Here is a 24,421-nt window from a genome sequence, read left to right on the forward strand (position 1 = left end):
AAACCAGCTGCTAAGTAAACTAAACTAATTCTTTTTATTACAATCTCTCCGCCCTAGCTGAGCATATCACATAAACTGGAACTTAATTAATGTAAACCATGAACATTCAGAGGATGTCCACAAATGGTTCTAACGTCCAATGTCGATGTATCGATATCCTCTGCGTGTTGAGGGGACTATTGGACTCGGATATCAGTTAGTGGATATTCAAAGGATATTCGTAAATGGATGTTTTTCTTTTGGCACACTGGCAGTTTTGGAAATGTGCTAACAACTTGCCAGAACGAGATTTTTTTTAAGGCATACATAAGTGTGAACATGCTGAACTTATGTTGCCTTTGGATTTTATTGATCCTGCTTTCACAGACTCACGTTTTCAGGAACGAATTATTTAAAGGAGTTGGCTATTACACACTTTCATTCTATTTTATGTGTGCAAATGCACATACAGTATGAATATTTGAAGAAACTCCTTGAGTTCGACTGACAGCCACAAATGCCGAGATTTCAAAACTCGAACCATAATTAAAACTCTCTTGACATTGGCAGCCTAACAGCCATGGGCATCGTCATTAGCCACATCGCTATAGTAGGATACAATTTAAAAGAACAGCAGTTGCTAATACTGGGCAGCAGTCCACGGCATCTTATATTACTCCACTGGCCAATTGCGACAGTAAATGAAAAAACAAAATCAGATTTTCAATGTTTGACTATATCAAACGATCCACGTATCAAAAGTCTAGAGCTCATATTTTTCTAGTGATAAGCTTCTTGTTTAGGCAACAAGAAACGTTTAAGTAGCGTACTACTTTTTTGTCGTGGAGGAATTCTCTGCGCGGGGGCTGAAAGCGGGCGGAGCTTCACTGCAGACTTAAGTTGCATCCGACTGTAGCGCCATGTGCCATCACCAGCACTGCCCCTGCAGCCGTGATGTTTTCGCGATTTCCTTTCGGCGTTACTTCGTTCGTTTTTATTTTTGTTTTACATGTTTAGAGTCAACATGTGTGCAGCGTGTGATAAATCTGTAGAAACAACTGATCATCTTATACTACCGCCACATCTTTCTCCTCACATAGGTACAAAATTCAAGCTACCAAGTTTCACTGGCCGCATTACCTCGCTTAAGTTAAACCTGTTTTCCCACTCATCCCAACTTCGATTCCACGAATGCTTTCATGAAACACAATATCTAATGTTCAACAATGCTCAGTGTACATTCCTAGCTTCTGGGTTTGGAAAGAGCTTTGTTTTTAGATGTCTCCAGACATTTCTCTATGTTAAGCTACAAGTTTCTGCAATAACACTAAGGCACCTCAACAATAACTACCTGGTTTTCAACAGGATTACTGACTCCCTTTCTAGCAACACAATATGTGACTGGTAAAGCAGCCAGCTCTCATGGGTTTCCGATTCTTCTGGGCATGCCTCAAGGATGTGCCTTAGCATGTTTATTCTTTCTGACCTGCATTAGCAGTTCATTTATTGTTGCTTCTAGTTCTATTATTTCTTGCTGCTCACTGTGTCAACTACTGCAAAATAACTGATGGTTCTGACATTGCATCACATCAGACTGAATTCAATAAGACTGTGTAATGCTTTCTCTACAACGTGGAACTTTTGTTAGAAATTTATGAGCATATCTCATAACCAGGCGCAATGTTCCTGTTATTTTAAAAAATAATTGCCTTGACTTCTTTCTGCATTAAGCACTTTGGCATGCACATTACAATCTTTATGGAAGTCCAGCTAATATTGCCTACATACGCTTATTATTAAATACACATACTATTACATACTACATATATTATTACATACTCTTACATACACATACACATACTTATTACATACGCATACTAATATTACCTCTGTACGCTTGCTTATGATTTAGCCTGTCTTGATATGAAAGTGTTGCTGCTGTCCGGTGACGTTGAGACGAACCCCAGACCCGATAATGACCAACTCGTACGCCAACTGCAACAGATTTCAGAAGATATCAGGGAAATTAAGGATGGACGCTTAGCTTCCATCGACGCTAAGTTTGAACGACTAGCTGCTCTGGACAGCAAATTATCAGACTGTGTTAATGAAGTTACTAACCTGCAAAAGGTAGTCACTTTCCTCGAATCAAGACTGGAGGACCTAGAAAATCGTTCTAGACGCTCGAATTTGATAGTATACGGAGTCCAAGAAAACCCAGAAGAAAATACCAAATCACTCGATAAGCTAATGAATGAAAAAATTGTCAAGAAAATTCTTAAAATTGATCCAGTTGCCATTGAAAGGATACACAGGTTAGGTCGGCCACTGAAAGACAAAACCAGGCCAATAATACTTAAACTACTGGACTATCGAGACAAAGTAAATGTGTTAAGAAATTGTTGTAAGTTGAAGGGTTCTAATTGCTCGATAGGCGAAGACTTCTCGGTACGTGTGAGGGAAGTAAGAAAAAAGTTGTGGAACTGGGCAAGAGAGAATAAGGAAGAGGGAGACAAGGTGCAATTAACGTATGACAAACTACGCCTAAATGGGCAACTATATCGCTGGGATAACACGAAAGGTTGTCCAGTACACATGGAACTTGAAACTGACAATACTGAAAGCCAAAAAGACATGCAAGAAAAACAAGGCGAGGGACCCACATTACGCCCACGACGGCTGCAACATCATCGCAAATAAGTTTTGCAAACGTTAAGCCCGCAGCATCTTGAACAAATCAGATTCACTCGAAACGTTACTTCTTGGTATCGAGCAAGACTGTGGCGATAACAGAAACTAGGTTAACGGCTGATATCCTAGACACCGAGATTACACCTCCGAATTACGTAATTATTCGCAAGGACAGGCCAACACGTGGCGGTGGAGTGGCTATTCTAATAAAAAAGCACATTCCCTTCTCTATTGTGCCAGAAGTTCAGGATGCTGAGGCAATATTTTGCAAGATGAAGCTTGGCTTGCACTTTATCACAGTGGGGTATGTTTATCGTAGCCCTTCATTTGACCATTCCGCTATCACCTCATTGTATAACTATATGCAGCATCACACGCTAGGTTCAAGACTTATCTTACTAGGAGACTTTAACCTTCCAGATATAGAATGGAAAACTTTGCAGTTTCATTCCCCTAGCTATGAAGTCATTTTAGATATTATGCTCCAGTTCAATCTTTATCAAGTAGTAAGCGAACCTACACGTGTACAGGGAACGTCTAATATACTTGATCTAATATTTTTAAGTGATCACTTTTCAGTAGACACAGCAGAACTCGAAATCATTGATGGCATATCAGACCACAAGCTAGTTCTATGCGCTATCCCTACATGTAACAAATGTAACAAAGATGCTTCTCCGAGATCAAAAATTACATACCTCGACTACAATAATGCTCAAGATTCTGACATAATCGATCACCTCATTGATGAATTTGCGGCATTTGAAGAAATGTATAAGAAGCCCTCCGCACATATTGAATCTTTATGGTCCTTGTTCAAAGACACCGTATCCTTCTGCATCCATAACTACGTACCAACTAAAACAAAAAGAACTAGGAAACATAACCCTTGGATAACACGCGATGTGATTCATGCCAAATGCAAAGTAAAACGGCTGAGAAAATCATTGAAGACAAAAAGCAAACCTCGAAACAGTGGTTGCCTTGCCAAGGCCATTAGTGATTTAAAATCAAAGATTAAGTCAGCAAAAATCATTTATTTCATGAAAACACTGCCCAATTTTCTAAAAAGCTCTCCCTTAAAATTTTGGAATTTTCTAAAGCCAAAAAAAGGATGTAAGAACCCTAATTCCCAAGAACAAGACATAAATTATGCTAATTCTATTGTAGCAGGATTTATTACTTCAAATCTGTCTTTACTGTTGATGATGGTGTTATCCCCCCTTCAAGTACTGTATATAGAACACCTTTGACACCGATAAGTATAAGCGAAAAAGGTGTGTTAAATCTTTTACTCAACTTAGACACAAAAAAAGCACCTGGCCCTGTCAAGATACCTAACATATTCCTCAAACGATATGCCGAATGGATTGCTAAGTACTTATACTTACTATTTAACAAATCATGATCGACTTGCACTCAACCCAAAGAATGGAAAATCGCCAAGGTTATCCCTGTTCACAAATCTGGAAACAAGAACGAACCCTCTAACTTCAGACCCATATCGTTAACCTGCGCAATATGTAAACTTCTTGAGCACATCATTACTAAGCATATAACCACATTCCTTGAACAAGACCGCATCCTATCCCCCTTCCAGCATGGTTTTAGAAGTGGTTTATCAACAGTAACTCAGCTCCTGAAACTAGTACATGATCTGTCTTTGAGCATTGACAACCAAAAACAGGTAGATATAATTTTTTTCGACTTTTCGAAAGCATTCGACCGCGTTTCACACAAAAAATTAATCAAAAAATTGGTATGCACACTTGGTAACAGCCCCATTGTTAACTGGATTGAGGATTACCTCTCTGGTCGCTCCCAATACATTGTGATTAACCACCAGCCTTCCTCATTAGAACGTATGTCAGGAGTACCGCAGGGTTGCGTCATAGCTCCAGTTTTATTCTTAATCTTTATCAACGATCTGCCCTCATATGTCAATGGTAATATTAAACTCTTTGCTGATGACTGTATAATTTACCGCGAAATTAACACACCAGATGACCGCATGGCCCTAAACCTTGCTGCAGAAGCCGTATCTAGGTGGTGTAAAGACTGGCAGATGGCCCTTAACATTAAGATGTCCGCTCTTCTCACAATAACCAGAAAAAAACATCAGTCGTCCTACACTTACGTTGTCAACAACACCCCCCTCACTCGAGTTAACAGCTTTAAATACCTCGGTGCAATAATATCCCATGATCTCAGATGGGATTCACATATCACCTATGTCACATCAGCCGCCGTTAAAGACTCCTGTTCCTCAAAAGACATCTTCAACAAGCTCCTCCTCCAACAAAACTAATTGCATACAATGCTTTCGTACGATCGGTACTCGAATATGCGAACGTTGCATGGGTTCCGCAAACTAAATATCTCATGGGAAAATTAGAAGCTATCCAAAGAAACGCAGTGAGATTTATGTTTAACAAATAGAGGCTTACTGACTCACCCACCGAACTACTCAAGACAGCCGGCGTTCTCACCCTGGAAAATAGAGCTAAACTTGCACGACTAAAATTACTTGACCAGTTACTCCATAATCAGCATAACCTTAATAAAACTAGGTACCTGATGGCCCCATAGACAAGACCTACACGTCACAGACATTCAGAAACATTAAAAGAGCACACATTTTGTACTGACTGCCTGAATTACTCCTTTTTTCCACTTACAATAAGAGAATGGAACACCCTTGACCACTCCATTACCCACAGCACATCACTAGATATCTTCACTCAGTCGGTAGAAAATTATCTTCACTCGTAAACACACTTGAATTCTGAGCCTTTGTTGGCAACTTCCTTTTTATTGCCTTGCCATTTTTCTTACCAGTGCTTGTGTGTTCCTAGTCTCACATATATCCCACGTATTGAATATGTTATCTTGTCTTCAACTAACTGTACAATCTGACGATCCTATTGTTGTACCCCATGACTTTTATGTATTGAACCTTAATTAAGTGCGACAGTGTAACCGTTTGATATTGCACTTCAATCCTTCTTGTTCACTCTTTGTGTCAATAATTCATTGACGTTGTTGTAGTTTATACTTTGATGTGCCTTATTCCAGCGCCCTTCCTGTTAAAATACTCAGTGGATTGACAGTATCTCTAAATAAATAAATAAAATAAATAATATAAAAATCTAATTGCATGCTGACGCATTTAGAAAACAATTTTTGGCAATGGCACTGAAGAAATATTTGTATCCTACTATTGTCTTGTATCTACTATTGTCAACCCAATTAACCCTCGGCTTTCAGTCCCCAGCGGCTGCGGAGCAACTGACCGAGGCGGTGGTCAGACTTGTGACGCAGCAGAGGATCCTAAGAATCATTGGCTCCGGACAGGCTGCCGTTGGAAACTGAACCTAGCAACGTTTAAAGCAACATTATCCAATGCGGCTAGCTTAGCAGTGCTGTTGGAGGAACTAGCGGGTATTAAATCAGATGTCACAGGGCTTAGTGAGGTTAGGAGGTCAGATGAGGTGCATACAGTACTAAAGGGCGGGCATGTACTGTGCTATCGTGGATTAGCAGACAGGCGAGAACTAGGTGTGGGATTCCTCAACAATCAGGATATAGCTGGCAACATTGAGGAGTTTTATAGTATTAACAAGAGGGGGGCAGCTATTGTAATTAGGCTTAATAAGAGGTATAAGCTGAAGGTGGTGCTGATCTATGCGCCTACATCAAGATGACCAGATCGTTGAAAGCTTCTATGAAGACGTGGAGTCGGCAATGACCAAAGTAAAATCACAGTACACTGTACTGATGGGCGACTTCAATGCGAAGGTAGGCATGAAGCAATATCTGGAGACCAGGCGATAGGTGAATATGGCATAGGTTCTACAAATAGCAGGGAGAGTTATTAGTAGAGCTTGCAGATAGAAATAATTTATGGATCATGAATACCTTCTTCCACAAATGAGCAAACAAGAAGTGGACATGGAAGAGCCCCAATGGTGAGACAAAAATGAAATAGACTTCATACTGTGCACTCACCCTGGCATCTTAGAGGATGTGGAGGTCCTCGTAAAGGTCCGTTGTAGCGACCACAGAATGTTAAGGTCTCGTATTAGCTCACATTTGAAAAAGGGACAGAGGAAATTACTGAAGCGGAAGTTTATTAAAGAGCTAGCATTAAGAGGGAAGGTAGAGGAATTCAGAATGTCGCTGCAGAGCAGATTTTCCGCTTTAACTGAAGATGACGGCCGTCATGTTGAAACAATGAATGATCATCTCGCAGATATCATTACGGAGTGCGGAATAGAAGTAGGTGGTAGGATGGTTCAACAGCTCAGGAGACTAAAGATCTCATTAAGAAACGAGGATGTCTAACACCACAGACAGAATACAACTAGTAGAGCTGTCAGAGTTTAAGCACAAGGTAGCCGACATCAGGAAGTTTAACAGGGAGAAAATCGAGCATGCTCTAAAGAGCAGAGGTAGCCTAAAAGCGGTGAAGAGAAAACTAGGCATAGGTAAAAACCAGATGTATGCGACAAGAGTCAAAGAGGGCAAAGTCATTAGCAATATGGATAAGATAGTTAAAGTAGCCGAAGAGTTTTATAAAAATGTATACAGTAGCGATTGCAATCATAATGTAACTGAGGGAGGCAGTAGGGCACAGCAATGGGACATCCCGCCAGTAACGAAGGACAAAGTAAAGAAAGCCTTAGGAGCAATGCAAAGGGAGATAGCAGCTTGTGAGGATCAGATAGCAACAGATTTGTTGAAGGATAGAGGAGAGATTGTGCTCAAAAAAACTAGCCACCCTGTATACATAATGCCTTGTGACCTCGAGCGTACCTAGAGCTTGGAAAAACGCTAACATTATCTTAATTCATAAGGAGACGTCAAGGACTTGAAGAATTACCGACCGATCAGCTTATTGTCTGTTGCCTACAAGGTATTTACTAAGGTAATCACTAATAGGGTCAGGACAACCTTAGACTTCAATCAACCAATTGGTCAGGCAGGCTTTCGTTACTCGACAATAGACGATATTCACGCTATCAATCAGGTGCTAGAGAAATGTGCAGAATATAACCAGCTCCTATATATAGTGTTGATTGCGAGAAAGCATTCGACTCAGTAGAAACCTCAGCAGTCATGCAGGCATTGCGGAATCAGTGTGTAGAAGAGTGTTATGTGAAAATATTGGAAGATATTTATAACGATTGCACAGCTACCATAGTTTTTCATAAAGTCAGCAATCAAATTCCAATAAGGAAAGGTGTCAGGCAGGGAGACATGATCTTGCCTATGCTATTCACCGCCTGTTTGCAGGAGGTATTCCGGGCCCTGAAATGGGAACAGTTGGGGATAAGAGTTAATGGAGAGTAACTAAGTAACCTGCGATTCACTGATGACATTGCCTTGCTAAGACACTCAGGACACGAACTGCAAAGCATGATCAATAACTTAGACTGGCAGAGCAGAACGGTGGGGCTAAAAATTAAAATGCAGAAAACCAAAGTAATATTCAACAGTCTAGCAGCAGAACAGAAGTTCGCAATTGGTGGCAAGGTGCTCGAAGTAGTAAGAGAGTATGTCTATTTAGGGCAGGTAGTGACAGCTGATCCGGATCGTGAGAGGGAAATAACTAGAAGAATAAGAATGGGGTGGAGCGCATATGGCAGGTTCTCTCAGATCATGAATGGCAGTTTAACAATATCCCTCAAGAGAAAAGTGTACAACAGCTGTATCTTACTGGTATTCACCTATGGGGCAAAAACATGGAGGCTAACAAAGAGGGTTCAGCTTAAGTTAAGGACAACGCAGCGAGCTATGGAAAGAAAAATGATAGGAACGTTAGGACATCGAAGACCTAACAAAGGGGAAAAGAAAAAAATGGAAACATGCATCAGAAGGGCGTATAAGCAAGCCTTAGGCGTCATGACCTGCGCCTCGACAGAGAAGCTGATGAACATGGGGGTGTACGGCACCTATGAGGAGCACAGCGAAACCATGCTCAGATTTCAAATGGAAAGACTTTAAAGAACAGCCGCTGGCCGCGCACTACTGATCAAGCTAGGATACCCGGCAGAAGACGAGGGCGAAGACAAGACAGACATTGACAGCCAAATTAGGAGCACTTTCTTGGTTAAACCAGTGCCCAGAAACATGGACCCGAAGAACCACGAAGGAAGACGGGCGGCGAGATCATTGGAGTTGGACAGGTTCCTAAAGAAGAAACAGATGGTTCTGTATGTTGACGCGTCCAAGTACAGAACGAAGGAAAACGCTAGGGCGGTAGCAGTAGTGAACGCCAATGGGAATATAGTTACTGGTGCATCAGTGCGCACAAGGACAACACAAGCAGCGGAAGAGATCGCTATAGCTCTAGCCCTGACTGAAGCCAATCGGCAGGGACTGAGTTACTGGATAGCCACGGATTCTCAGGCTGCAGCAAGGGCGTACAGAGATGGAAGGATCGGCCGAAAAGCCGCGAGTATCCTCTTCGAACAAAAACAACACAGACATGGATCAAACAACACAAACATTCAACACACCATCATTTGGGTCCCTGACACTGGGGTTGAGGGAAATCTCATGGCAGACACCGTTGTCCGAGGGTTCACGAACCGGAGGGCGGGTTTGCCGGTGGAACCCTTCAGCACGCCAGAATCTTACGGGGAGGCAATGAAGGCGTTGTTGGGAGCGCGCAAGAAGTACTCGGCTCCGGCGGATATCCTCGACAGAGAGCAGGCCACCACGCTCAGACGACTACAAACAGACACCTACCCAAGCAGAGCCATGTATCACAAAATGTGGCCGAACAGATACGCGAAAGAGTGCGTGTGGTGTGGGGGCTACGCCACAACGTACCACGCCACCTGGGGCTGCGAAAAAAGCCCTTTACTACCAAAGGTAAATAGCCCTAGTCTAGAGCAGTGGGAGGCCCTCCTGGCTGACTCCGACCCGAACACTCAGCTTATGCTGGTGACGAGGGCCAAGGCAGCGGCAGAGGCCAACGGTATCCTGGACTAGGGAAGACCGACCACTGTAGCTCCACATCTATCTATCCCTATCCCCCTACTCCCTAACTCTTCCTTTTGAAAAAAAAAAAAATAAATAAATGTTTTTACTACTACTATACTTACTATTTAACAAATCATGATCGACTTGCACTCAACCCAAAGAATGGAAAATCGCCAAGGTTATCCCTGTTCACAAATCTGGAAACAAGAACGAACCCTCTAACTTCAGACCCATATCGTTAACCTGCGCAATATGTAAACTTCTTGAGCACATCATTACTAAGCATATAACCACATACCTTGAACAAGAACGCATCTTATCCCCCTTCCAGCATGGTTTCAGAAGTGGTTTATCAACAGTAACTCAGCTCCTGAAACTAGTACATGATCTGTCTTTGAGCATTGACAACCAAAAACAGGTAGATATAATTTTTTTCGACTTTTCGAAAGCATTCGACCGCGTTTCACACAAAAAATTAATCAAAAAATTGGTATGCACACTTGGTAACAGCCCCATTGTTAACTGGATTGAGGATTACCTCTCTGGTCGCTCCCAATACATTGTGATTAACCACCAGCCTTCCTCATTAGAACGTATGTCAGGAGTACCGCAGGGTTGCGTCATAGCTCCAGTTTTATTCTTAATCTTTATCAACGATCTGCCCTCATATGTCAATGGTAATATTAAACTCTTTGCTGATGACTGTATAATTTACCGCGAAATTAACACACCAGATGACCGCATGGCCCTAAACCTTGCTGCAGAAGCCGTATCTAGGTGGTGTAAAGACTGGCAGATGGCCCTTAACATTAAGATGTCCGCTCTTCTCACAATAACCAGAAAAAAACATCAGTCGTCCTACACTTACGTTGTCAACAACACCCCCCTCACTCGAGTTAACAGGTTTAAATACCTCGGTGCAATAATATCCCATGATCTCAGATGGGATTCACATATCACCTATGTCACATCAGCCGCCGTTAAAAGACTCCTGTTCCTCAAAAGACATCTTCAACAAGCTCCTCCTCCAACAAAACTAATTGCATACAATGCTTTCGTACGATCGGTACTCGAATATGCGAACGTTGCATGGGTTCCGCAAACTAAATATCTCATGGGAAAATTAGAAGCTATCCAAAGAAACGCAGTGAGATTTATGTTTAACAAATAGAGGCTTACTGACTCACCCACCGAACTACTCAAGACAGCCGGCATTCTCACCCTGGAAAATAGAGCTAAACTTGCACGACTAAAATTACTTGACCAGTTACTCCATAATCAGCATAACCTTAATAAAACTAGGTACCAGATGGCCCCATAGACAAGACCTACACGTCACAGACATTCAGAAACATTAAAAGAGCACACATTTTGTACTGACTGCCTGAATTACTCCTTTTTTCCACTTACAATAAGAGAATGGAACACCCTTGACCACTCCATTACCCACAGCACATCACTAGATATCTTCACTCAGTCGGTAGAAAATTATCTTCACTCGTAAACACACTTGAATTCTGAGCCTTTGTTGGCAACTTCCTTTTTATTGCCTTGCCATTTTTCTTACCAGTGCTTGTGTGTTCCTAGTCTCACATATATCCCACGTATTGAATATGTTATCTTGTCTTCAACTAACTGTACAATCTGACGATCCTATTGTTGTACCCCATGACTTTTATGTATTGAACCTTAATTAAGTGCGACAGTGTAACCGTTTGATATTGCACTTCAATCCTTCTTGTTCACTCTTTGTGTCAATAATTCATTGACGTTGTTGTAGTTTATACTTTGATGTGCCTTATTCCAGCGCCCTTCCTGTTAAAATCCTCAGTGGATTGACAGTATCTCTAAATAAATAAATAAAATAAATAATATAAAAATCTAATTGCATGCTGACGCATTTAGAAAACAATTTTTGGCAATGGCACTGAAGAAATATTTGTATCCTACTATTGTCTTGTATCTACTATTGTCAACCCAATTAACCCCCGGCTTTCAGTCCCCAGCGGCTGCGGAGCAACTGACCGAGGCGGTGGTCAGACTTGTGACGCAGCAGAGGATCCTAAGAATCATTGGCTCCGGACAGACTGCCGTTGGAAACTGAACCTAGCAACGTTTAAAGCAACATTATCCAATGCGGCTAGCTTAGCAGTGCTGTTGGAGGAACTAGCGGGTATAAATCAGATGTCACAGGGCTTAGTGAGGTTAGGAGGTCAGATGAGGTGCATACAGTACTAAAGGGCGGGCATGTACTGTGCTATCGTGGATTAGCAGACAGGCGAGAACTAGGTGTGGGATTCCTCAACAATCAGGATATAGCTGGCAACATTGAGGAGTTTTATAGTATTAACAAGAGGGGGGCAGCTATTGTAATTAGGCTTAATAAGAGGTATAAGCTGAAGGTGGTGCTGGTCTATGCGCCTACATCAAGATGACCAGATCGTTGAAAGCTTCTATGAAGACGTGGAGTCGGCAATGACCAAAGTAAAATCACAGTACACTGTACTGATGGGCGACTTCAATGCGAAGGTAGGCATGAAGCAATATCTGGAGACCAGGCGATAGGTGAATATGGCATAGGTTCTACAAATAGCAGGGAGAGTTATTAGTAGAGTTTGCAGATAGAAATAATTTATGGATCATGAATACCTTCTTCCACAAATGAGCAAACAAGAAGTGGACATGGAAGAGCCCCAATGGTGAGACAAAAATGAAATAGACTTCATACTGTGCACTCACCCTGGCATCTTAGAGGATGTGGAGGTCCTCGTAAAGGTCCGTTGTAGCGACCACAGAATGTTAAGGTCTCGTATTAGCTCACATTTGAAAAAGGGACAGAGGAAATTACTGAAGCGGAAGTTTATTAAAGAGCTAGCATTAAGAGGGAAGGTAGAGGAATTCAGAATGTCGCTGCAGAGCAGATTTTCCGCTTTAACTGAAGATGACGGCCGTCATGTTGAAACAATGAATGATCATCTCGCAGATATCATTACGGAGTGCGGAATAGAAGTAGGTGGTAGGATGGTTCAACAGCTCAGGAGACTAAAGATCTCATTAAGAAACGAGGATGTCTAACACCACAGACAGAATACAACTAGTAGAGCTGTCAGAGTTTAAGCACAAGGTAGCCGACATCAGGAAGTTTAACAGGGAGAAAATCGAGCATGCTCTAAAGAGCAGAGGTAGCCTAAAAGCAGTGAAGAGAAAACTAGGCATAGGTAAAAACCAGATGTATGCGACAAGAGTCAAAGAGGGCAAAGTCATTAGCAATATGGATAAGATAGTTAAAGTAGCCGAAGAGTTTTATAAAAATCTATACAGTAGCGATTGCAATCATAATGTAACTGAGGGAGGCAGTAGGGCACAGCAATGGGACATCCCGCCAGTAACGAAGGACAAAGTAAAGAAAGCCTTAGGAGCAATGCAAAGGGAGATAGCAGCTGGTGAGGATCAGATAGCAACAGATTTGTTGAAGGATAGAGGAGAGATTGTGCTCAAAAAAACTAGCCACCCTGTATACATAATGCCTTGTGACCTCGAGCGTACCTAGAGCTTGGAAAAACGCTAACATTATCTTAATTCATAAGGAGACGTCAAGGACTTGAAGAATTACCGACCGATCAGCTTATTGTCTGTTGCCTACAAGGTATTTACTAAGGTAATCACTAATAGGGTCAGGACAACCTTAGACTTCAATCAACCAATTGGTCAGGCAGGCTTTCGTTACTCGACAATAGACGATATTCACGCTATCAATCAGGTGCTAGAGAAATGTGCAGAATATAACCAGCTCCTATATATAGTGTTGATTGCGAGAAAGCATTCGACTCAGTAGAAACCTCAGCAGTCATGCAGGCATTGCGGAATCAGTGTGTAGAAGAGTGTTATGTGAAAATATTGGAAGATATTTATAACGATTGCACAGCTACCATAGTTTTTCATAAAGTCAGCAATCAAATTCCAATAAGGAAAGGTGTCAGGCAGGGAGACACGATCTTGCCTATGCTATTCACCGCCTGTTTGCAGGAGGTATTCCGGGCCCTGAAATGGGAACAGTTGGGGATAAGAGTTAATGGAGAGTAACTAAGTAACCTGCGATTCACTGATGACATTGCCTTGCTAAGACACTCAGGACACGAACTGCAAAGCATGATCAATAACTTAGACTGGCAGAGCAGAACGGTGGGGCTAAAAATTAAAATGCAGAAAACCAAAGTAATATTCAACAGTCTAGCAGCAGAACAGAAGTTCGCAATTGGTGGCAAGGTGCTCGAAGTAGTAAGAGAGTATGTCTATTTAGGGCAGGTAGTGACAGCTGATCCGGATCGTGAGAGGGAAATAACTAGAAGAATAAGAATGGGGTGGAGCGCATATGGCAGGTTCTCTCAGATCATGAATGGCAGTTTAACAATATCCCTCAAGAGAAAAGTGTACAACAGCTGTATCTTACTGGTATTCACCTATGGGGCAAAAACATGGAGGCTAACAAAGAGGGTTCAGCTTAAGTTAAGGACAACGCAGCGAGCTATGGAAAGAAAAATGATAGGTATAACGTTAAGACATCGAAGCGGCGGAGTGGGTGAGAGAACAAACACGGGTAATGACATCCAAGCTGAAATGAAGAGGAAGAAGTGGGCTTGGGCAGGGCATGTAATGCGAAGGCAAGATAACCGCTGGCCCTTAGGGGTAACAGAGTGGATTCCACGAGAGGGCAAGCATAGCAGGGGGTGGCAGAAAGTTAGGTGGGTGGATGATATTAGGAAGTCTGCGGGGATACGGTAGCCGCAACTGGCAAAGGACAGGGTTAAATGGAGACATGGGAGAGGCCTTTGCCCTGCAGTTGGCAGTCAGGCTGATGATGATGACTTCTATTGGCTTCGATTGCATGCTTTTTGTCCTTATTGCTTTTCAGTAAAAACACTGCGCCAGTTGGGCGAAACATTAGCTTTTGTATTTTTTGTCCATATGTCCTGCTCTGTCATCACTACTATTCAACACAATGCACTGTTATATTCACAGGCCTCTGAGGACCTGGAGTAAAAGAATTGACGGCAACAGACACTGATCATTATGGCTACTGGGCAATAAATATGGCTGAGGACAAAACACAAGTGATTGTATTCCTCGATGTTCTTCCATACTCGAAGCCTGTGCCTGTGCATATCCTTCCCATTTACTGCCACGAGGTGGAATATTGTGAAGAAATGAAAACTGCGGCTGTTCATACACAGTCGAACCCCGCAATAACAAAACCGCCAGGGAAGGAAAACTTCTTCATTCTCACGAGAATTTCATTGTCGTGAAAATAGGCAAATAAGCACACCCATTACTTTCCAGAACCAAATTTAATAAAAACAGTAACTGATTTTGCTCTGCTTCACAATGCTGTGCAGGAGCACTATGACTCGGGCTTCACAGCTTGATAAGCTATGCATGGCTTCGTCATTGTCGTGGTCGCCGACGAAAGTCCGGATGACATCGAAAGCATCAAGCGCATCACGCGAGCTTACTTGCCTTCCTTGTGCTTGGTTTTCACCATCCTGGTCGTCACTCTTTGCATTTCTTTTGCGCACACTGTCGATAATAGTGTCGTCGCTGAATTCCTCGTGCATAATCAAGTCGACGTCCACACACAGAAAGTCATCCAGTTCAACAGCGTCTGGCACCTTTGCATCGACACTGCGAAGCGCATCCCATGCTTCGGTTAGTGGCTGCAGGTTTTCACCACTTGTAGGAACACTCGCAGCCAGTTTCATCAGCATTATAAAATTCGGAGGGCTCGTATTCATCCACTGTGCATCCAGGACGGTGCTGCTTTAGTGTCAACGGTTGCAGACTCCCCTGACAACACCTTGGCGACGATCCAGTGCCGTGCTTTAAATCAGCTGAACCATCTAGCGCTCGCCTTAAAGTTGTTGTGCTTCGGAATGCACGCGAAGTCAGTAGCCTTCTGCAGAAGGCTTCCAGATGAAGGCATCTTGTTACTCTTGTCAAGGAACCACTCGAGACCACTCGAGGACATCTTCGTAGACCGGCGTTGCCATCGTCTTGCTCTGCGCGCTGTTCTGAAGTGCCGCCATGATGCTGTTGTTAGTGGAAATGTAGAGCCGCCCACAGACTTAACATGAATGACGGAATGCGTGGCCTGGACTGCCATCAGCGCCATGAAGCGATAGTCATCGGGTGCGAGATAATGCTCTCGGAATGTTTGCGGTGTCTCACAATAGAAGGTGCGAACTGCGGCAACTTAGCGGGCAGTTCCTGGCTGCCGCGATAAGAAAACTGCAAAGAGCGTTGCCGGGGCCGTGGAGGCCGAATCGGTGAAAAAAAAGCTCTGAAACACCCCCGTGACGAGCGCGCTGTCCGCGCAGCGATCAGGCACGAACAGAAAAGCAGTAAAAGCGAGCTGCTACCAGCTACACTTAAGCCACCGCAAACATACCGAGAGCATTGCCTCGCATCAATGACTATCGCTTTGTGGCGCTGACAGCAGTCCAGGCCACACTTTCCGTCATTCGTGTTAAGTCTGTGGGTGGCTGTACAGTGCAAATACAGATGAGGACAAAAGACACATGGAACGCATGAGCGCTGGCTTGCAACAGTTTATTTTGAACCTCGGACCAGTATATATAGCTGGAAAAAAAGAAACGGGCAAACATCATGCATGCACAGTAGGTGACACATTCATATGTTGACGCAAGTATAATGGCTCCTTTCCAGTAAGAGCAATAGATGGCTTAGCCTTGCAGGACCCAACCAACCAGACTATCATTTCAGCTTCTGATTTCTCGAGTCAGCTGGCAACAGTTTTTGGCGATAACAGAGCAATCTTGGTAGTGAATGGACGTGGGTGTGAATGTGAGCCACCTCTCATGGTACCGGTTGCTAAACAAGAGTGCCTCACCATTATTTTGAAGGTACAGTGCTAACTTACTCCTACCCGTATGAAATCCTTTTAGTTGTCATGGACCATCCTTTGCTCTGTTAGCTTGTGAATCTATGATCCCTGCGGCCAGTTCACCCGATGGGCTTTGCGCCAACGCTGTGGTGTATTACTGACATCACTCTTTGACAATGCCTGTGACTCACCTGCCTGTTTCTGTGCACACTCCGGTATACTTTAAAAAAAAGAATCTCCCACCTGGAGGTGCATGCTTTCTTCTCGTCGTGCCATAAAGTCCCTACATTCCTGTTTTCAAATTGACGTCACATCTGGCTACTTGGGAGTTTCCCGCACCCTTCACTGCATACAGGAATGGTTTTACTAGTTTAAAATAAACCAAAGGACTCAATGCAATGTAAGTGCTTCAAGCCTCCAACATCACATCTGCCACGACAGCTGCGCCCTGTCATACATCCAGCTACACCATCTCTTAGGTCCTTTCCCACAGTCTTCAAATGGTAATCAATGGTTCATCATTTGTGCCGACCACCTCAGACGATTCTCTGAAACATCTGTGATACCATCTGGTACTGCTTCCAATGCTTCTTTATGCTCTTCGTCTCCTTTGCATCGTCATTAGCACAAAGTGTGCAACAATGTCATGTAACTTTCTATCTAGAGCTTTTAAAAAAAATTTGCTGGATGGAACTCATGAAAATACATGCCAATGGTTTCTTTTGATATCAAGGCACCCAAAGTAAAACTCTCATCCTACCCATCACAGAAGTTGGCTCCTCTAAGGTTTCGCACTTTCCCTGCATTAAAACGAGGAACAAATCTTCCTTTCCAGTTTCTGAAGTGGCAACTTCAAAACTTGACAACTCAAATTCTGTTAGGCAGGAGGATAATTTTTGCCAACTGCATTCCTTGATGTCAGCAGAAATGAATGGCATATGCTTCTGGTAAGTTCCCTGCAGCAATATTCCTTTAAAGGGGACATTGAGACATCACATTGTGAGGCTATAAAAAGCTTGTTATCGTCTTGTATGTAAGGCCACCCACGGCAAAGTATTGCGTTCTGTTCCGCATTAAGCACTGTGGAAGTTGTGCTCATGACTGGCAACAATGAGCAAGTCGAACCGTTTTTGCACTGCCTTGTTCAATGCGATTTTTATGTTTGGCGCCATTGGAGCCGTGACCAAGTTTTAATAAAATTTGTGAACCCGGCTTAACACTGGCGACAAGAATGGGATCGTCGTTCAACATTGACGCTGTAGCCACCCCCACTGAGGCATACATCGAAGCTTTCGACTTCTCTCGCCCCAAGGACTGGGAGTATCATGCACTGCAGTTCGAGTTCTTTCTGGAGGCGCATGGTATTATAGGCGACAATAAGAAGCAGTCCACATTCCTTAGTCACTGCAGCATTGCTACGTTCCAGTTGGTGAAAGTGCTCGTTATGCCGGCCCAGCTCAAGGATACGCCATTTGTCCATTTGTAACAATACTCACCGTCCTTGGGAGCACCTAGCCCTGAAGCCAACAGAGCTCGTGAGGCAATACGAATTCCACCGCCGCGACCAAGCACAGGGACAGCCCGCACCTTGCTGCCCTTCAAACCATGGCCCAGCATTGCAATTTCACCACCCTCGACACTGCACTTCGAGACCATTTTGTGTTCGGGCTGCGGAACGACAGGGTGAAGCGACAACATATGGCCAAGAAAGAAGTGACCCTCACTAATGCTGTTCAGGAGGTAACCACAGCCGAGGCCATCGATCGAGAAGCCAGCTGCGACGTCTGTCCAAGCATAACGACGCCGCACATCAAGCCAGTGCATCAGGGAATGAGCGCGGATGTTGACAACGAGCAAGACATCACCGAAGACGTCCTGTGGTTATGAAATATTCCTGTCCAGCGAATGGACTCAGAAGGTCACCTGTGCTGGCTGCGGTGGCCGCCATGAACGACGTCTATGCCATTTCCGTGTTGCCCATTGTAGGGGCTGCTAAAACTGGTCACATATTGAGAGTCTGCCGTTCTCGAAAGAACTCCGAGACCGACGGCAGAACGATTCACATCAGAGCCATGCCTCACACAAACATTTTGTACTGTGAAGACCACACATCGGCCACTATCCACGATGTGCCTGCACCTGCCAAGAGGAAGATGCATGTGGTGGTGAAAATTGAAGGTAAGCTGTGCTAAATGGACGTGGATTCAGGGTCAACTTTTTCATTCAACTCTGATGCCACAGCCGAGTGGATTTTCTCAAACGACAACGCTGAGACCACATGATATGATGGATTAACAAGCCAATCACATAGCTGTGCATGGATATTGCACACTCAGAGTGAAGTTTCAGGACACTGATGGTCTGCCACACCTTATCATTTTCAGGGGCAAGCGTCCAAGCCTGCTTGAGCTGGACTAGTTCCCAGCACTTGGTATCAAGGAGCGCAGCATATCAACCATGCCGTTCAACTTGATTGCTGACATAATCCAGGAGTTCACCTCAGTGTTTGATGGAGCGCTGGGGTGCTACAAAAGGCCACCTGTGCAGTTTGAACTCAATCCCAAGGTTGCGCCAATCAAATTGAAGTTGCAAAGAATACCTTTTGCACTTTGTCTAAAAACTGATGCAGAGATGGCCAAGCTCATACAGCAATGGGTCGTGGAGCCCATTGACCATGCTAAATAGGAAACCCCTGTCATCACCCCCTTGAGGGCTAATGGGGACGTCTGTGTCTGTGCAGGCTACAAGTGCACAATAAACGAAGTGTTGCCGCACCATGCATATCCAGTACTGGTGGTTTGTCATCTGCATGCTTGCATCCCTCTTTGGTGGAACCGTTTTTGCTAAGCTCTATTTGGTCCAGGCTTACCAACAGCTGCCAATGACTGAAGAAGCAACGGAGGCTCAGACTATCGTCACTCATCAGGGAGCTTTCCATGTCCACAGACTTCAATTTGAGGTCAGCACTGCACCCGGCATTTTTCAGTCTCATGGAAAACCTTCTGTGTGGAGTACCTGGGGTCATTGCTTACTTTGATGCTGTCATTATTGCTGGAACCTCTCATGAAGAGCTGCTCAGTTGCCTTTGTGAAGTTCTCTGATGGTTCCAAGCTGTGGGGCTCAAGGTCAAGAAAGAAAAATGCCAACTTAGGGTGGCTCAGGTAAATTTTTCAGGGTTTCAAGTTGATGCCGACGGAACTCATCCGACGCCTGAAAAAACTCAAGCGATCATGAATGCACCATACCCTGCAGGTAAGACTGAGCTACAGGCTTTCCTGAGACTCCTCAACTTCTACCATGCATTTCTGCTCCACAAGGCAACTGTTGCAGAGCCGCTGCACTAACTTCTGAACAAGAATGCAACCTGGGTCTGGGGTCATACACAGCAGAGAGCATTTGATAATGTGAAGCTACTCCTGTCATCCAACCAGGTCTTCACACATTTCAATGCAAAGAAACCACTTATACTGGCTTGTGACGCCTGTCCATATGGGATGGGGCTGTGCGGAGCCAAAAAATACCTGATGGCAGAGAAGCATCAATCCCTTCTATTCAAGGACGCTGTCTAGTACTCAGCAGAATTATGCTCAGATTGATAAAAAGGCACTTGCAGTGGTTGCCTAGTGGTTTGAGCGCCCGTCTCGGCTGCGGGAAGTGGGTGGTTCGAAACCCACCGCCGGGCACCCACCGGTCAAAAGGGTACAAGCGTCCCCCGGCCTGGCGCTCGGCTTCCTTTAGGGGTGTACGTTTGGAAGAAGTCCTAAAAAAAGGCCGCAGTCGTGGCCTCGTGGCAGAGCGCCCGCCTCGGCTTCGGGAGGTGGTGGGTTCGACTCCCGCCACCGGCCGGGTACCCACCGGTTTTCTCAAAATGGGTACAAGCTATGGCCCGGCCTGGTGCTCGGCTTACTAGGGCTGCATTGCTTGGGAAAGGAGCCTGCGCCTTCAAATCCCGTCACTGTGGGCAGAGAGTCGTGTGGACAAAGCGACAAGGACAAGCCAAGGACAAGGACAAGCGCTTGTCCTTGTCCTTCCTTCTCTGTTCTTGTTCCTCGTCGCAGCACTGGTGAAGTTTTGAAGATGTACCAACTAGCTCAAACCACGATTTTGCTCAAGGTTAATTGCAGAGATGTGGGAGAGGCCTTTGCCCTGCAGTGGGCGTAGTCAGGCTCAAGATGATGGTCAAGTCAAATTTATTTTCTCGCCAAGATGAAGAAAGGGGGGCAATGGAAAAAAGCTGTGCATGCGCAGCTTGACAAAGCCCCTTGAATACAGCTCAACAGCATTCAAGAAATATACAAAAAACATTTAATGTACCAACAAGTGTACTACAGGATATGTACATAAGACAATGTAAGGGTTTTATACATGGTATGAATCGAAGAGCATGTATTGCGTGTCATAGGACAATACAAAATGTTGGAATAAACACGCCACCCAAAAATATGGTGTTTCCCCCCCCCTTTAAAGCTTTCAACAAAAAGTTGCGTAATGCATCAGACAAGTGCACAAGGACATGGTTTACATTAATTAAAAGGAATATTTGGAATCAGCCCGCAAAAAATACAGGCTGCCTAAAGGTTTCACAAGTGTGATGCCATAAGTTAAAATTTTCTTTAAGGTCCTCTTCCCTACTTAAGGAAGTAGACAGCTACGTAAACACAAAATATGATGCTCTGATGCGCACTAACCCCTTCAAACTTGTCCATGGTTCATCATAAACACAGCACACAACAAAACACATTACAGAATAAAACGATGGGACATCCTGCCTTTTCACTGCTTTTTGTTTATCTCATCTTTTCGTTGTCTATTTCTCCTAGTCTTGCACAGTATTTCATAACTAGCCCTATATTCTACACTACTGTTCTCCAAGGTCATCAACAAAGGATCCAAGAGAACATGCTAAGATGGCTAAACACCAAAAATGAAGACCGGACTTGCCCAAAACAACTGCAAGAGACAGGCGAAGAAAAGATTGTGGTGCAACAAGAAAAATTCATGCACCATTTTGGTGGGCATCACTTTGCAGCTAAGGCATTGAATGTCAGAGATATTTTAGTTATGCATTCTATGCCAGAGCACACTGCAGACCCATCTAGGTTTATCTAATCTTAGAAAAACTCCTTATCTTATCTTACTTATCTTAGAACAACTCTTAGAAACTCATCTTAGAGAAACTCCTGCTCAGATGAAGGAAATTTTTTTGCCCTTTCGGTCACAGCACACCGGCAAAAACAGGGCACCTGTTATGGTGACCAATCTACTTATGATGGCAACAAACGATATGTGAGGCCACTGACAGACCACTGCAATAAGAGTGATGTTTCTGCAATGGCATATTTTAGGGAAGCAGTCCCCCCCCCACCCCAGAGTTTCAATAGGCTTATAATATGGGGAAAATGAAAACAAATTACTGAAGTGGCCATACAGTAATTATATGTGCAAATGAAATTTTGAATACCGCAGATTACAGCATTAAAATTTGTCTGCTATAATAAGAGCACCAAACACAGAGATGCTTCCAGTAGCAATATGTTAAGCTTCACTTCAGCTCACTGCCACTATTCAAGTGCTGCTCACTGAGGTAGTGTCCAATGAACATCGTGGTTTGCCTACAATGGCATTTCTGTTATTCACCTGAGTCTTGGAGAAAACATGCTTAACACCCAACCTCAAAGACAAAATAGCCTCCTTTTTTTTTTTTCACAACACGCAATGATCTAAGAGTTGGTGAGACAACCACATAAAAAGTGAGATAAGCACACTTGTCTCATCGAGAGCTCATTGGTCACACAAGTTATGGAACTGCCAATACAGACATTGCTAACCTGACCTGCGCCATTCAGACTGAAAGCTGAGCGCTGCTCAAAACATGCGTACAGTTGAGAAAAATAGCTCACTGATAGCTCATAAGCAGCGCGATGCGGCCACAGGGAAAATCTGTGCGTGTCAATGCGAAGTTTCACAACACGTAAGAGATCTGGTCAAGTGTGGGTAGAGCGCATTCTTACGGGCTTGAGAAGCACCAACAGCTCACTCAAAAGCGATGTGGCAGCACTGAAGGTGCAGCGGGCAGGAAGGGCCCTGGAGACCAGCTGTCCTGCAGGACGTGCGCCGCTGCAGCTGCTGCAGCTTCGTATGGCAGAACTAACCAGCTGTTAGGAGGACGCCAGTCTTGGACCAGCGGGCCCGGGAAGTGCTGGGGAGCCGCCTGCTGTGGCGCAAACTCCTAAGGGACGAGACAGCAAAGACAACACACCATTGCCCAAGCCAGCCAAACCTCTGCCGGGGGGGGAAACGGACACGCATATATCTGGCAGCCGTCACATAGCACAGTCAGTAACAAATGTTTACGGGTTGTGGGTGTGCGAAAAAAAATGACTACAGAACAGTAATGCAACAAATCGTCTGAAATACCTACAAGTATGAAGGGATAATCGTGATGCAGCAGTACAATGAATTGTTCCCAAGCATACGCACCGCATAAAATTTTGCTGCCGAAAGTGCATGCAATGAATTATGCATATGCCAACCACTGACTCGGGAACTCTGCTAGGGGAAAATCACTTCTCCCTACTTGAGGTGAGGCAGTCACGAACATGGCAAAATACTCGACTTCTGGTGAGCTGGTAGCATCCCAGCTAAAGAGGAACACTTGAACTTTCAGCTGTAAAATCTCTAATGATATATTTCGAAATAAATAAATTAATTTCTTTTTCAAGGGAGGCCCAAAGCCCATGACAATCACAAGCTTTGACCAAGCTTCAGTTTGCAATGCCTTCATCAAAAACTTGGATGATGCTTCACCTACTCTTGAAGGGGCTCTGGAACACCTTCCGAGGAGAGCACATCAACTCGCTCAATTACTGCACTGTGTTGTCATGAACACCCGAGCCAAATAACATACTTCTACATGCAGCACAGAATCTACAATCACGCGCGAAAGTTGGTGATCCCCTTTCTGGCGACTTTTTTGCGCTCGCACCCTCCTCTGTCGCACAACCCCTGCATATAACAGCTCAGAGACGGCCATTGGTTAGATTCTTTCAGGCATTCACCGTGACCGTGGCCAATAGGCGGCGCAGCTCCAGTGGGTAAGGAAGCTTTGTCGTTCGCAGTGGGGCCAGCGGAGGGGGGCCGACCTTCCAGGGTGCAAAAAGTGACGAGAGGAGAGGGAAAGGCACGAAGATGCCGAAATTCAAATTTTGACTACAGATAACTCCCCTTCTACAAAGTGCATCAAAAAAAAACTCTTGCAGGACAATATTCGAAGTGCCCCTTTCAGAGCCCCTTTAAAGGATTACAGATACCAAGTTCCAGAAGAGTGCAAATACGGGCTGGTTGGTACATGTATGAAGAATTGGATAAAACAGTGCACCAGAAGACAAGACAAGAGAAGGACAAACAGCAGCGCTGACTAACAACCAAGTTGTTTATTGCTACAGCACATAAATGAAATGGCACAAGTAAAAACACAGTCGGGACCCTTAAACAAATTTTGTTGGGTCCCTGAAGTTCTGTGTTTGTATTTCTTTTTTTATGCTAAATAAATACTTTCTATTCTATTCTATTCTAAATTCTAAAAGAAAAGCATGAGAAAAGCGTGCTGCCTTGCCTGTAGCAATAAACCATTTGGTTGTTAGTCAGCGCTGGTGTTTGTCCTTCTCTTGTCTCATCTTCCGTTGTGCTGTTTTTATCCAGTTCTTCATACCAAGTTCTGTGTTTTCTTTTTTCAAATGATGCATTCGGCATTATTTACATGGATTACCATGCAACATTCACCAATGACTGCCAAATAATTTAAAACTTTATTTCTTCTCAACGCCGTTGCGGTTACAGTTTCATTCACCAAATGTTAGCTGT

At 44.0% G+C, this 24,421-nt stretch overlaps 1 protein-coding gene across 1 annotated transcript in view; it reads right to left on the minus strand.

Annotated features, from left to right (window-relative positions):
* LOC149326302 (uncharacterized) overlaps positions 1–24,421 on the minus strand; it is a 106,929-nt gene that overhangs the window by 64,881 nt on the left and 17,627 nt on the right. The gene's annotated exons all lie outside the window — the stretch shown is intronic.

This window comes from Amblyomma mixtum, chromosome 10 (assembly GCF_055824585.1).
Source record: "Amblyomma mixtum isolate Tamu chromosome 10, ASM5582458v1, whole genome shotgun sequence".
NCBI classification, from domain to species: domain Eukaryota; kingdom Metazoa; phylum Arthropoda; class Arachnida; order Ixodida; family Ixodidae; genus Amblyomma; species Amblyomma mixtum.